The sequence below is a fragment of the Pogona vitticeps genome, chromosome 2, assembly GCF_051106095.1.
Source record: "Pogona vitticeps strain Pit_001003342236 chromosome 2, PviZW2.1, whole genome shotgun sequence".
Classification (NCBI taxonomy): domain Eukaryota; kingdom Metazoa; phylum Chordata; class Lepidosauria; order Squamata; family Agamidae; genus Pogona; species Pogona vitticeps.
The window spans coordinates 28,348,809-28,359,020 of record NC_135784.1 but is presented as its reverse complement, the minus strand read 5'-3'; the positions used below and the strand labels follow the sequence as shown (position 1 = coordinate 28,359,020).

General features: G+C 43.3%; 1 long non-coding RNA gene across 1 annotated transcript; it reads left to right on the top strand.

Annotated features, from left to right (window-relative positions):
- The first annotated feature begins 1,021 nt into the window (after window positions 1-1,021).
- On the top strand, window positions 1,022-8,619 carry LOC140704298 (uncharacterized). Its single transcript, XR_012083394.2, has 3 exons — window positions 1,022-2,453; window positions 6,889-7,005; window positions 8,311-8,619. It is a non-coding gene; the product is annotated as an uncharacterized LOC140704298 (long non-coding RNA).
- Window positions 8,620-10,212: the final 1,593 nt, after the last annotated feature.

Sequence of the window (10,212 nt, the reverse complement as noted above, 5' to 3'; positions counted from 1 at the left end):
GGTTATCATACTTTGAGATGTACCGTAAAAAAGGATGTATATGAGAATTTTTTTTTTTTTGAAAAAATCTTGTTTGATGTTGGGTCCTGTTCAGAATAGTGTTTTCTTTCTTTCTTTCTTTCTTTCTTTCTTTTTCTTTCTTTCTTTCTTTCTTTCTTTCTTTCTTTCTTTCTTTCTTTCTTTCTTTCTTTCTTTCTTTCTTTCTAAGGCAGTGTGGCCTTAAGCAAGCTGCATAGTCCCAGAATGTCTCCCACAAAAAAGGGGGGGGAGGAGGAATGGTAACCCACATCTGTGTATTCTTATCTAAAATCCCTGGAAAGGGTTGCCACAAATTTTTATTACAGAGAAAATCAAGAATTTAGATAAAGAAGATCTATTGAATTGTGTTATCTTTCTTTTTCTGTACAACCCTTAAGACCATGTTATTTGGCCAGACCGGGGAGACAGATCTGCCCCAACATGCCTAACCGCACAGCCCCTTCGCGCATGCACATGAACGTGCGTGCACACCCCACGAGCAGACTCACCCCTTTGCGTATGTGCATGAGTGCCTGTGCACCCGTGCAAGCGAGCACCGCCCCTTTGCGCATGTATGCAAGCACGGGGTGTGTGCTCTGCTCCCCTGCGCATAGACCCTGCCCCACACAACCAGTCTGTGGTGTCAAAATGGGTGGGGACCACTTCTCCAGATAACCATCTGAAAGCTCCATCCCATAAACACCTGTCTGCCTTCTATTCGACAGAATATGTGGTAAAATTCTGAATTAAAATTATAACAATAAAAACTTCCAGCTACATAGCAGAGGAAAGTCCAGACAGAGGCCTATAGAGCAGATTAATATTTGACAAGTCTACCCCAAATAGGCCACTCCTTATTGTATAGTTAGTTTAATTAAATTTATCTCTTTTTACTTATAAATCTATTGAACCCTGACGTTGGCAAACTGATTTCCTCTGACACTGAACCCTGACAGAACCCTGACTGAGGTAAAAAGAAAAGGAATCTGAGGTAGAGAGGGAATCAATTGGCTACTCTAAGTGATTGGCATTCACTCAAAGTCCCTCCCATTCAATCCCCCCAAAGGTGTAATATGCAAGTTGCAATTCCAGCACAGTCCAGTCTCTTGGCTAAGTTCAAGACCTTCTTCCAGGCCTTCTTCTAAGCCTTCGTTTTGTGTTGCAATGCTTCCTGGAGGTAGTGGCGTTTCAGGAGTTCTATTTTAGAGACCATAAAGAGCAACAACAAACCCATCACCCCCAGGAAGCATTGCAGCAGCTTCCTCCCAAGAAGCAGGAAACAGGAAAACAGGAAACTTAGAAGAAGACCTAGAATGAGGCCTCCCTCTTGTCCAGATGAGTAGAAGGAAAAATTCTGCAGGCACATGTTTTTGGGTTCAAATTCTCAAAATTGGGGAATTCATGGAAAACCTAGTTTTTTGGGGTCCAAAAAATTGGATGGGCCCACCCCTAATAAGTATAATTCTAGAGATGGCAGATTTGTCCCGTGGGCCAAGATCCATGTCATTGGCAGGGGTATATAGCTGCCAATTAAAGACTTCCTGCTTCAATCCAGGGGCTTGCCTGACCTGTGCTCAATGAGAGGGGTTCCATACAAGTGGGGAAAGCCTCAGAACGAAAGCAGGAACCCTTTAATTCCTCTTTCGTTCATTAGAAGCAGGTAAACACTTCAACCTCAGTGCATCACAAATCTGGACAGCAGAAGAACAGGGAAACCATCTAATGCCATATCAGTCATTTAAAATTGCAATTGATTCAGGGCTCATAGGGTTGAAGTGCCATGAAAGACAATGGCATTGGGCTAAATCCAATTGTTAGTTTCAGCTAGAGAAGACCCAGTGGTTCAATGAGATTTATGTAAGTGTTGAGTTGAGATGTCCAATAATGTCCTTGGGTCCACTTTGGTTTGCACCAAGAATTGAATAGAGTGTTATCCCCCCTCCTAACCTGCCTTTCTTCATCCTTGCAATTTGCACAATAGCTGGAAAAGAATTTCACATGAGACTGAAGTTGTTTCGTTTCTGCAAAGGGTTGGGGAGAGAATTTGGACTTCATGTAAAACAAATGTAAGCACATACACATAACCTGTACGTGCTAGAGTTGGAAACACTGCTTTCTTGAGAAGACCCACACAGCTCTGTCCACGTGCACACTGTTCCTAAAAAACGATCACATCCACTAATTAGGAACATCACACTTACACAACTGTTCCCAGAAGAAGGCATTGCCGTAACATCAAGCTCGCCCCATTGGCCGTTCCTGAATCTTAGAAAGTATAAATGGGCAAAGAGTTACGCAGGTACCTCAAGGTCTCTCCACTACAGAGATTTCTGCAATCCCTGGCAAATTTACTCTTCTAAGCAGCTGAAGGGAGAGACTCAAAATGGATAAGATTTTTCTCTTTGGTTTCTCTTTTCTGCTTTTCTTCGTTATTGGTAAGAGACCGGGAGATGAAAGGGCATATAGGGCTGGGTTATAAATCTAGATGTTTCTCAGTTCCACAGCTTGTGATGGTACTTTCTTTCTTTCTTTCTTTCTTTCTTTCTTTCTTTCTTTCTTTCTTTCTTTCTTTCTTTCTTTCTTTCTTTCTTTCTTTCTTTCTTTCTTTCTTTCTTTCTTTCTTTCTTTCCTCCTTGAGATTTCCCAGACAAAAAGATGGCCTGAGTTTTTTTACTTGCAAAAACTTGCAGAAATTTGATGATCCATAAAGTCCCTCCCAGCTCTGCTTTATTTATTTATTTATTTATTTATTTATTTATTTATTTATTTATTTATTTATTTATTTATTTATTTATTTATTTATTTATATCCCGCCCATCTGGTATAATTAAACCACTCTGAGGTGATTATCCCTCTAAGGTGATTATCAGCAGCAGAATCTAGGGGTGCTTTTATGTCCTGCATACGTGTTTGGAATATCCAACTGTTCGCCATGAGAACAAAAAAGAGACTGTAACAATTTGGCTGGTTTTCTCATCCTTAGTGACCAAGTGATCATATTGTCAACTTCTAGGAGATTTATTTGCTCATGCTTGGGAGCGACAGGACTTCCCCTTGTTTCATTGCACCATTGCGGCGAAGGGGATGTGCACCAAAACTTTGTAGTTACAATGAAAACTTTGTATTTCTACTAGAAACGTTGCTTTTTCTGCAAAATTTAAGGCTTTGCCCAAAACATGGGCTGTCTGGGGGGAATGCAGTCTTTTTCAGAAAAAAACAACCCAAAATATCAAAAATGCCCCAGTGCTCTCCTAATCTTAAATGGAGAAATCCTTTGGATGTTTTTAACATTTATTAACACAAAATAAAGTGAACATTTACATCCCAAGGGAAAAAAAATACTGGATTAGACCTTTGGTCTGATTTAGCAGGTTTCTTCTTCTTAAATCTCACATTTGATAGTAGCTTGTTTTAAATACAAGTTATATTTTAAATTTCAATATTATATTTATTTAAACTGTATAATTTGAATTTTATTGAATTTCTCTAATTTGGATATAATTATAATTGATGCCTATTGTAATTGTTTCATCGCTATTAACGTTTTTCCCCAGTTATTATTTGTTAATTTTTATTACTGTTTTGCTGTATCACCTAAGAGTATTTTGCCTATTTAGTTTTTCTTCTCTCTTTTCTTCTTATTTTTCTGACTCATATGGAGAGGAAGGCCTGCAGGCCCAGCGAGGGTTCTAACATCACGGTGATTACAGGTAAAGGGAGATATGGCGCCGGTACAATGCCTACTCGTGTTAGAAGAACAGTGAACAGATGTTTGAAGGCTGTTCACTGTTCTGGCACTGTGACCAACTGCCAATATCGAGATAGGCAGCCTAGCTGGCCCTCTACTCTGAACCTGGTCCTGTTGAACGCCAGGTCTGTTTCCAACAAATCCCAGCTAATTCAAGATCTTATTCTGGAGGAGGATGCAGACCTGGCATGCATAACTGAGACCTGGATGGGTGGGGAAGGAGGGGTTCCTCTGACCCTTTCCTGTCCTCCAGGTTATGCAGTCCAGCACCAGGACAGACTGGAGCAGCGGGGGGGAGGAGTTGCCATTGTCTATAGAAAGTCTCTAGAGGTTACTAGGCGCTCCTTGGTCGTGAAGCCAGGTCTGGAGGCCCTTCATGTGCGAATTGGGGCTAGGGATGGCATTGGGATCCCTACCGGAGCTGGCGGACTTCGTCTCCGCGGCACTGTTGGAGTCCCCGAGACTTCTGGTCCTGGGTGACTTCAACATCCATGCGGAGGCGGAGGTATCCGGTCCAGCTCTTGAGTTCCTGGAAACCATGGCTTCCTTGAACTTATCCCAACATGTCAACGGCCCCACACACATGGGTGGCCACATGCTCGACCCGGTTTTTTCCACCGAGTGTAGTGAGCGTGGTCTAATGGTGACTGACTTTGCGTCAGTCCCCTTGTCATGGTCAGACCATCACCTAATAAAATGTAACCTCGCAATGGCACTCTCTCCTTGTAGGGAGCATGGATCTATTTTGATGGTCCGCCCTCAAAGGTTACTGGATCCAGTGGGTTTCCAGGATACCATGAGAGGGATTCCAGCAGAACTGTCTGGCGCTCCTGTCGAAGCTCTGGTTGATGGCTGGTTCTCCGTCGCTACTAGGGCCATAGACACGATCGCTCCCAAACGCCCTGTCAGAAGCAGAGCTCGGCCAGGACCCTGGTATAATCAGGATCTACGAGCAATGACGCGATTAAGGAGACGGCTAGAGTGCGTTTGGAGAAGGAAACCGACGGGTCATAATAAAATAGCTGTCAGGATCGCAACTAACCGTTACCTAGCCAAGGTAAAGGGTGCTAGAAGATCTTACTTCGCTGACCAGATAAGCGAAGCTTCCAACCAGCAGGCAGAACTTTTCCGTATAGTTCACGATCTTTTCGGAATTGGTCTGGGTGAAGGGCCTCCCTCTAGTATTTCACCTGACTAATTTGCAGCATTTTAAAAATCTAAAGTGGAGGCCATCCGTCGTGACCTTTCTCTTTTTTAAATACAATGGATCGAGCAGAGATGTTCAGCGCTCCACCTTGCCCGGTAATTCTTGACTCCTTTCAGCCTGTAAGACCGGACTTGGTAAACAAGGTGCTTGATCGCTGTCGGGCCACCACCTCTTCTCTCAACCCTTGCCCGGCCTGGCTAATCAAAGCAGCCAGGCCCGTAACAACCAAATGGGCCACCGCAATAATTAATGGGTCTCTTCAGGAGACACTCATTAGGCCCATTAGGAAGAAACCAAATTTGGCGACGGACGACATTGGCAATTATAGGCCCGTCACCAATGTTTCTTTCCTTAGCAAAGTGGTTGAGAGGGTGGTGGCACATCAGCTTCAGGCGCTCTTGGACGAAACCAATGCCCTGGACCCATTCCAGTCGGGCTTCAAGCTGTGCTATGGTACAGAGACTGCACTGGTCGCACTGATGGATGACCTGCTGAGGGAGGCCGATGGGGGCAATATGTCCTTGTTGGTCCTCCTTGACATCTCGGCAGCCTTTGATACCGTCAACCACAGTATCCTCCTGGGGAGGCTCTCTGAGTTGGGAATTGGTGGCCTGGCACTTGCCTGGCTCCGTTCCTTCTTGGAGGACTGACCCCAGAGAGTTCAGCTTGGGGAGAGAGTCTCGGCCCCGTGGAGCCTCAATTGTGGGGCTCCACAGGGGTCGATCATCTCCCCAATGCTGTTTAATATCTATATGAGGCCGCTAGGTGGGGTCATCAGGGTCTGTGGGGCATCGTGTCACCAGTATGCTGATGACACACAGCTCTACATCTCCTTTTCATCTACCTCAGTGGATGCCGTACTGTCCCTTTGGCGCTGCCTGGAGACTGTACTGGAATGGATGCAGTCGAACGGGTTGAGGCTGAACCCGGACAAGACGGAGGTCTTGAGGGTGGCTGGTCCTTCCACCAGTGGTATAGGCAACTCCCTTTCTTTCGGGGGGACGACCCTTGCCGCAAAGAGTGAGGTCCGCAGCTTGGGGGTACATCTGGACCTGGCGCTTACCATGGAAACCCAGGTGGCGTCTGTGGCCTGCTCTGCCTATTTCCATCTATTGCGGATTGCCCAGCTGCGACCCTATCTTGATGGGGGGGCCCTCACTACTCTAGTCCACGCGCTCGTAATCTCAAGATTAGACCATTGTAACACACTCTACGTGGGGCTACCTTTGAGGCTGACGCGGAAACCTCAGATGGTCCAGAATGCGGCAGCCAGGCTTCTTAGTGGGGTGAGAAAACACCAACATATCTCCCCCACTCTGGCTGCTTTGCACCGGTTGCCCGTCTGTTTCCGTGTTAATGATTACATATAAAGCCCTAAACGGTTTGGGACCTCAATACCTGGCAGATCGTCTTCTCCCACCCAGATCTACCCGAATCACCTGACACAGCCAGCAGGGACGGCTAAGGGGTCTGACGCCGTGGGAGGCCTGGAAGGAAAAAACGAAATCGGGCCTTCTCGGCGGTCGCCCCTCGGCTGTGGAACACACTCCCCACTGAAATTCGGCTGGCACCCTCGCTTGGCATTTTCAAAAGCCAGCTGAAAACTTGGCTGTTCAAGCAGGCCTTCCCTTCAGTCAATTAAGTCATTCTTATTTTTCTTCTTTTATTCTTGCCATCTTGGGACTCTTTGCTTTAAATTAACTGTTAAAATCGTAAATTTATATTACATTTTATATCATTTTGTTTTTTAATGTAAAACTGTATATTTTAAATTGTTTTTATCTTCTAAGTTGTGAGCCGCCCAGAGTAGACTATGTCTAGATGGGCAGCATATAAATGCAATAAATAAATAAATAAATAAAAATAAAATAAATAAGTGATTATTCCTTTCACTTTTACCCTTCCTCCCTCACAGCCCAGGGACTCAGGTGTAATGAATGCGTCTTTCTGGATCCTGCAAACTGTCAAAGGCACAAAAGAGAATGCAAGCCAAAGTTTGGGGGATGTTCAACAACATCTGTCTATACTCTTGGTAAGGCACAGGAATGCAACATAAATAAACATTCAGTTGTCTTGCTCCACAGTCTAAAGAAACATAGAGTTTTTTGAAGTGTGATCTTAACTTAATACCTCAAAGCTGTGTCATCAGTAACTACGTTCCCAGACTTGGCTGAGAAGCAAGAAGGTGTTTTTTTGGGGGGAAACCTATTAGTTCAAGAGGCACTTTTTAAATTGTACTTTCACATTTCATGTACCATTGAGCTGCTTTCTTCCTGTTCACCCTAAAATCATTCCAGTGTGTCATAAACTCAAATTTTCAATGACATGGTCACCCACTCTGCCCTGAGGCATGGTCATTAACCACCCCTCCCCACCAGCCCAAAAGAGGGAAGATGTTATGTTCTCCCCTCCAGAAAAAAGGACATTGAATAGGGTGGGGGTTTTGCCATTTGTGGGGTTTTTCCACACTCACTAGGAGATTCACCTTTAGATTTTAGTGCCCTCTGAATTCTGGTGTTTTGGGAGAAAGCACCGCTCCACCCCGGTAACAGCCCTGCCATCGATTCACATTTTCATTTATACTGGGCAGGTTCATTTATTTATGTGTTTCAATAATCATCTGCACCCACATTGCTCACGTATATATTTGATTTTCTGTTGCTCTTTTCTTGTGTATTTGTCTGTTTTTTTGGAGAAAGTTTGTCTTCAAATTCTTGGCAATGTAGAACTTCCCTGACTCTTCTTCTTATGAACCTGAATGATCTCCTGTATAAACCAGTCTCTTTCCAGTCTGGGCCCGTTTCTATTCAAACAGATGTCTGTTTCAATCAGTTTCATAATCCAAATTAGATTTTTTTAAAAAGCAGGAACATTTTGCAATTTTAAATATGTAATGTCCCCTAACATATGCATTTTGTATGCCATTTTGGCTAAAACATACATTATTCCCTACAGCTTTTTCCATTAGGCAGATTTTGGTAGGCAACTCAAAGTTTAGAAGCTATTTTTGAATCACGTTTGAGATCATAACATTCGGAGAAACAGACAAGCCCACAGAATACTATGATCTACCTGAGTTCACTAATTGCAAAGTGGCTTGAGTAGCTGAATAATAGGAAGAAAAGGAAATGCTGCCCCCATCCCTCAGCACGCCATCCTAGCAGAGCTTATGACTGCTCTGCCACTACCTTGCGCAGAACTTTGGTGGGAGTATCTAAGCAAAAGCAGTGAGTAACAGTAAAAGCCTCCCTCAACAATTTGCACCTGTGATGCTGAAGGTAAGGCTATAGAATCCTAAAGGGAACAGTCCCAAATTCACATGTTTCCTTTCTTGCAGATGGTGAAAGATTTGACGGAATGCGATATAGGTGTGTCAACAATTGGTTTGAAAATCAGCGATGTAACACTACACAGAGGACCAGAAGAGGCATTTTTGTGACGAAATGCTGCGAAAGTGATCTGTGTAACGGAAAGTCTCCTTCCCCCTTTCCTCCTCCGGAATGTAACCAACCCTCTTCAGATAGTGAGTAAGCTGAAGATCCTCGAAGGCTGGACCTTGGTTCTCCTCTACAAGAGCAACGTCAGCCTCTCCCAGATTCCTGTTTGTGTCCTTGTGGAAAATTCTACTCATGTTTTTGTCCCTCCTCACAATGCTTCAGAAATAGAGAGAGAAAAAAAAATTACCCGGTGCTAATGCCTGCAATCATTTCCATGAAGAAAATGTAACACGAGGTCTCACATTATGGGCTTGTTCTATTTGCACTCATTGGATTAGGTTTGAGTAGCTCCAGATCCATACGCTGGGGGGGGGAGAGGTGGGGGTGCGAAGGCGTGCCCGACTTGGCTTGTGAACAGCTCTGTGGGAAGAATCTCACTACTTGCCTCCAATCACAGTGTTTGTTGTGAGGGAAGGAGATCTCTTCTCTTTCCCCCATCCTCTTCACTTTTGTTATTTTTTAATTAGCAATAGGATCATTTTTTAAAGAGCTTGCTTAGAGTTTAGCAGAGGTTGTGGTTTGTTTTTCTTCTTCCTTCATCCTACTCAAAACATAGCTCATCTCATATGGGATGATTGCTACCCTCCATTTCAAGCTATTGCCATCCCTTCCCTCCCTCTCCCGATCTCCTTCTTCCACATCTTCCTTGACCAACAACAACAGGGAGAGCCATCTGGTCCTTTAGACCAGTGGTTCTTAACCTTTTTGAAAGAAACGCCCCCTTGAGCCATTGAGGAAGTTATCATCGCCCCCTCCCCACGGTGATGATATTTTATTTATTTATTTATTTATTTATTTATTTATTTATTTATTTATTTATTTATTTATTTATTTATTTATTTATTTATTTATTTATTTATTTATTTGTTTGTTTGTTTGTTTGTTTGTTTTTATTTATTTATTTATTTATTTATTTATTTATTTATTTATTTATTTATTTATTTATTTAAGACTTAAATCCAATGACCCCTGAAAACAAAATTCAATTCCAAGAAAATGAAATGCCCCCCAAAAGTAACATTTAATGATTTAGTTGCAAGCGAATTTTAAGATGCAAAAAGAAATATAAAAAGGGCATAAAAACCACAATGCAGGAACTAAAAATTTCAAGACAAAAACTCTGAAACTAAATTAAGATTGGAGGAAAATATATATTCATGGACACTGTAAAAAGGCTGCAGCCATCTTCACAGGTTTGGCGTGCTCCAGCGCCCCCCTACCGCCCCCCTTCTGCTCCAGCGCCCCCACGCCGCCCGTTTTCATTCTACTGCCCCCCTGAAAAATGAAATCGCCCCCTGGGGGGCATTATCGCCCACGTTAAGAACCACTGCTTTAGACAATAGAAATGTAAGGGAGGTATTGCCTTTATTTAGACCATGAAAGGTTCTGTACAAGTTTTGGTGCATAAATTCAATTTTTCAGGCATACACCAATATCTTATGAAGAGTGCAGATAAAAAATATAAATTCTGCCAGGTGTATTTCTCAGGGTCAACGACTATCTCTCTGTGTGTGATGAAAAGCTGGTACCATGTATTTGGAATTTTCCAGTCAGCCTCCAGGACAGGAAGTAGTCCCTGAATATAATCACCCCATTCATTTTTCCTAGTTTGGAAATTAATTTTCCTTTTTGGTTAGGGAAGGGAAGGTCACACAGAAACTTAGCCATCCCCATCCTGAAACAGAAGGCATCCAGGGCCAAGATTGTGAACAGGAATCAAATGACTAGATCATTGACTCAGA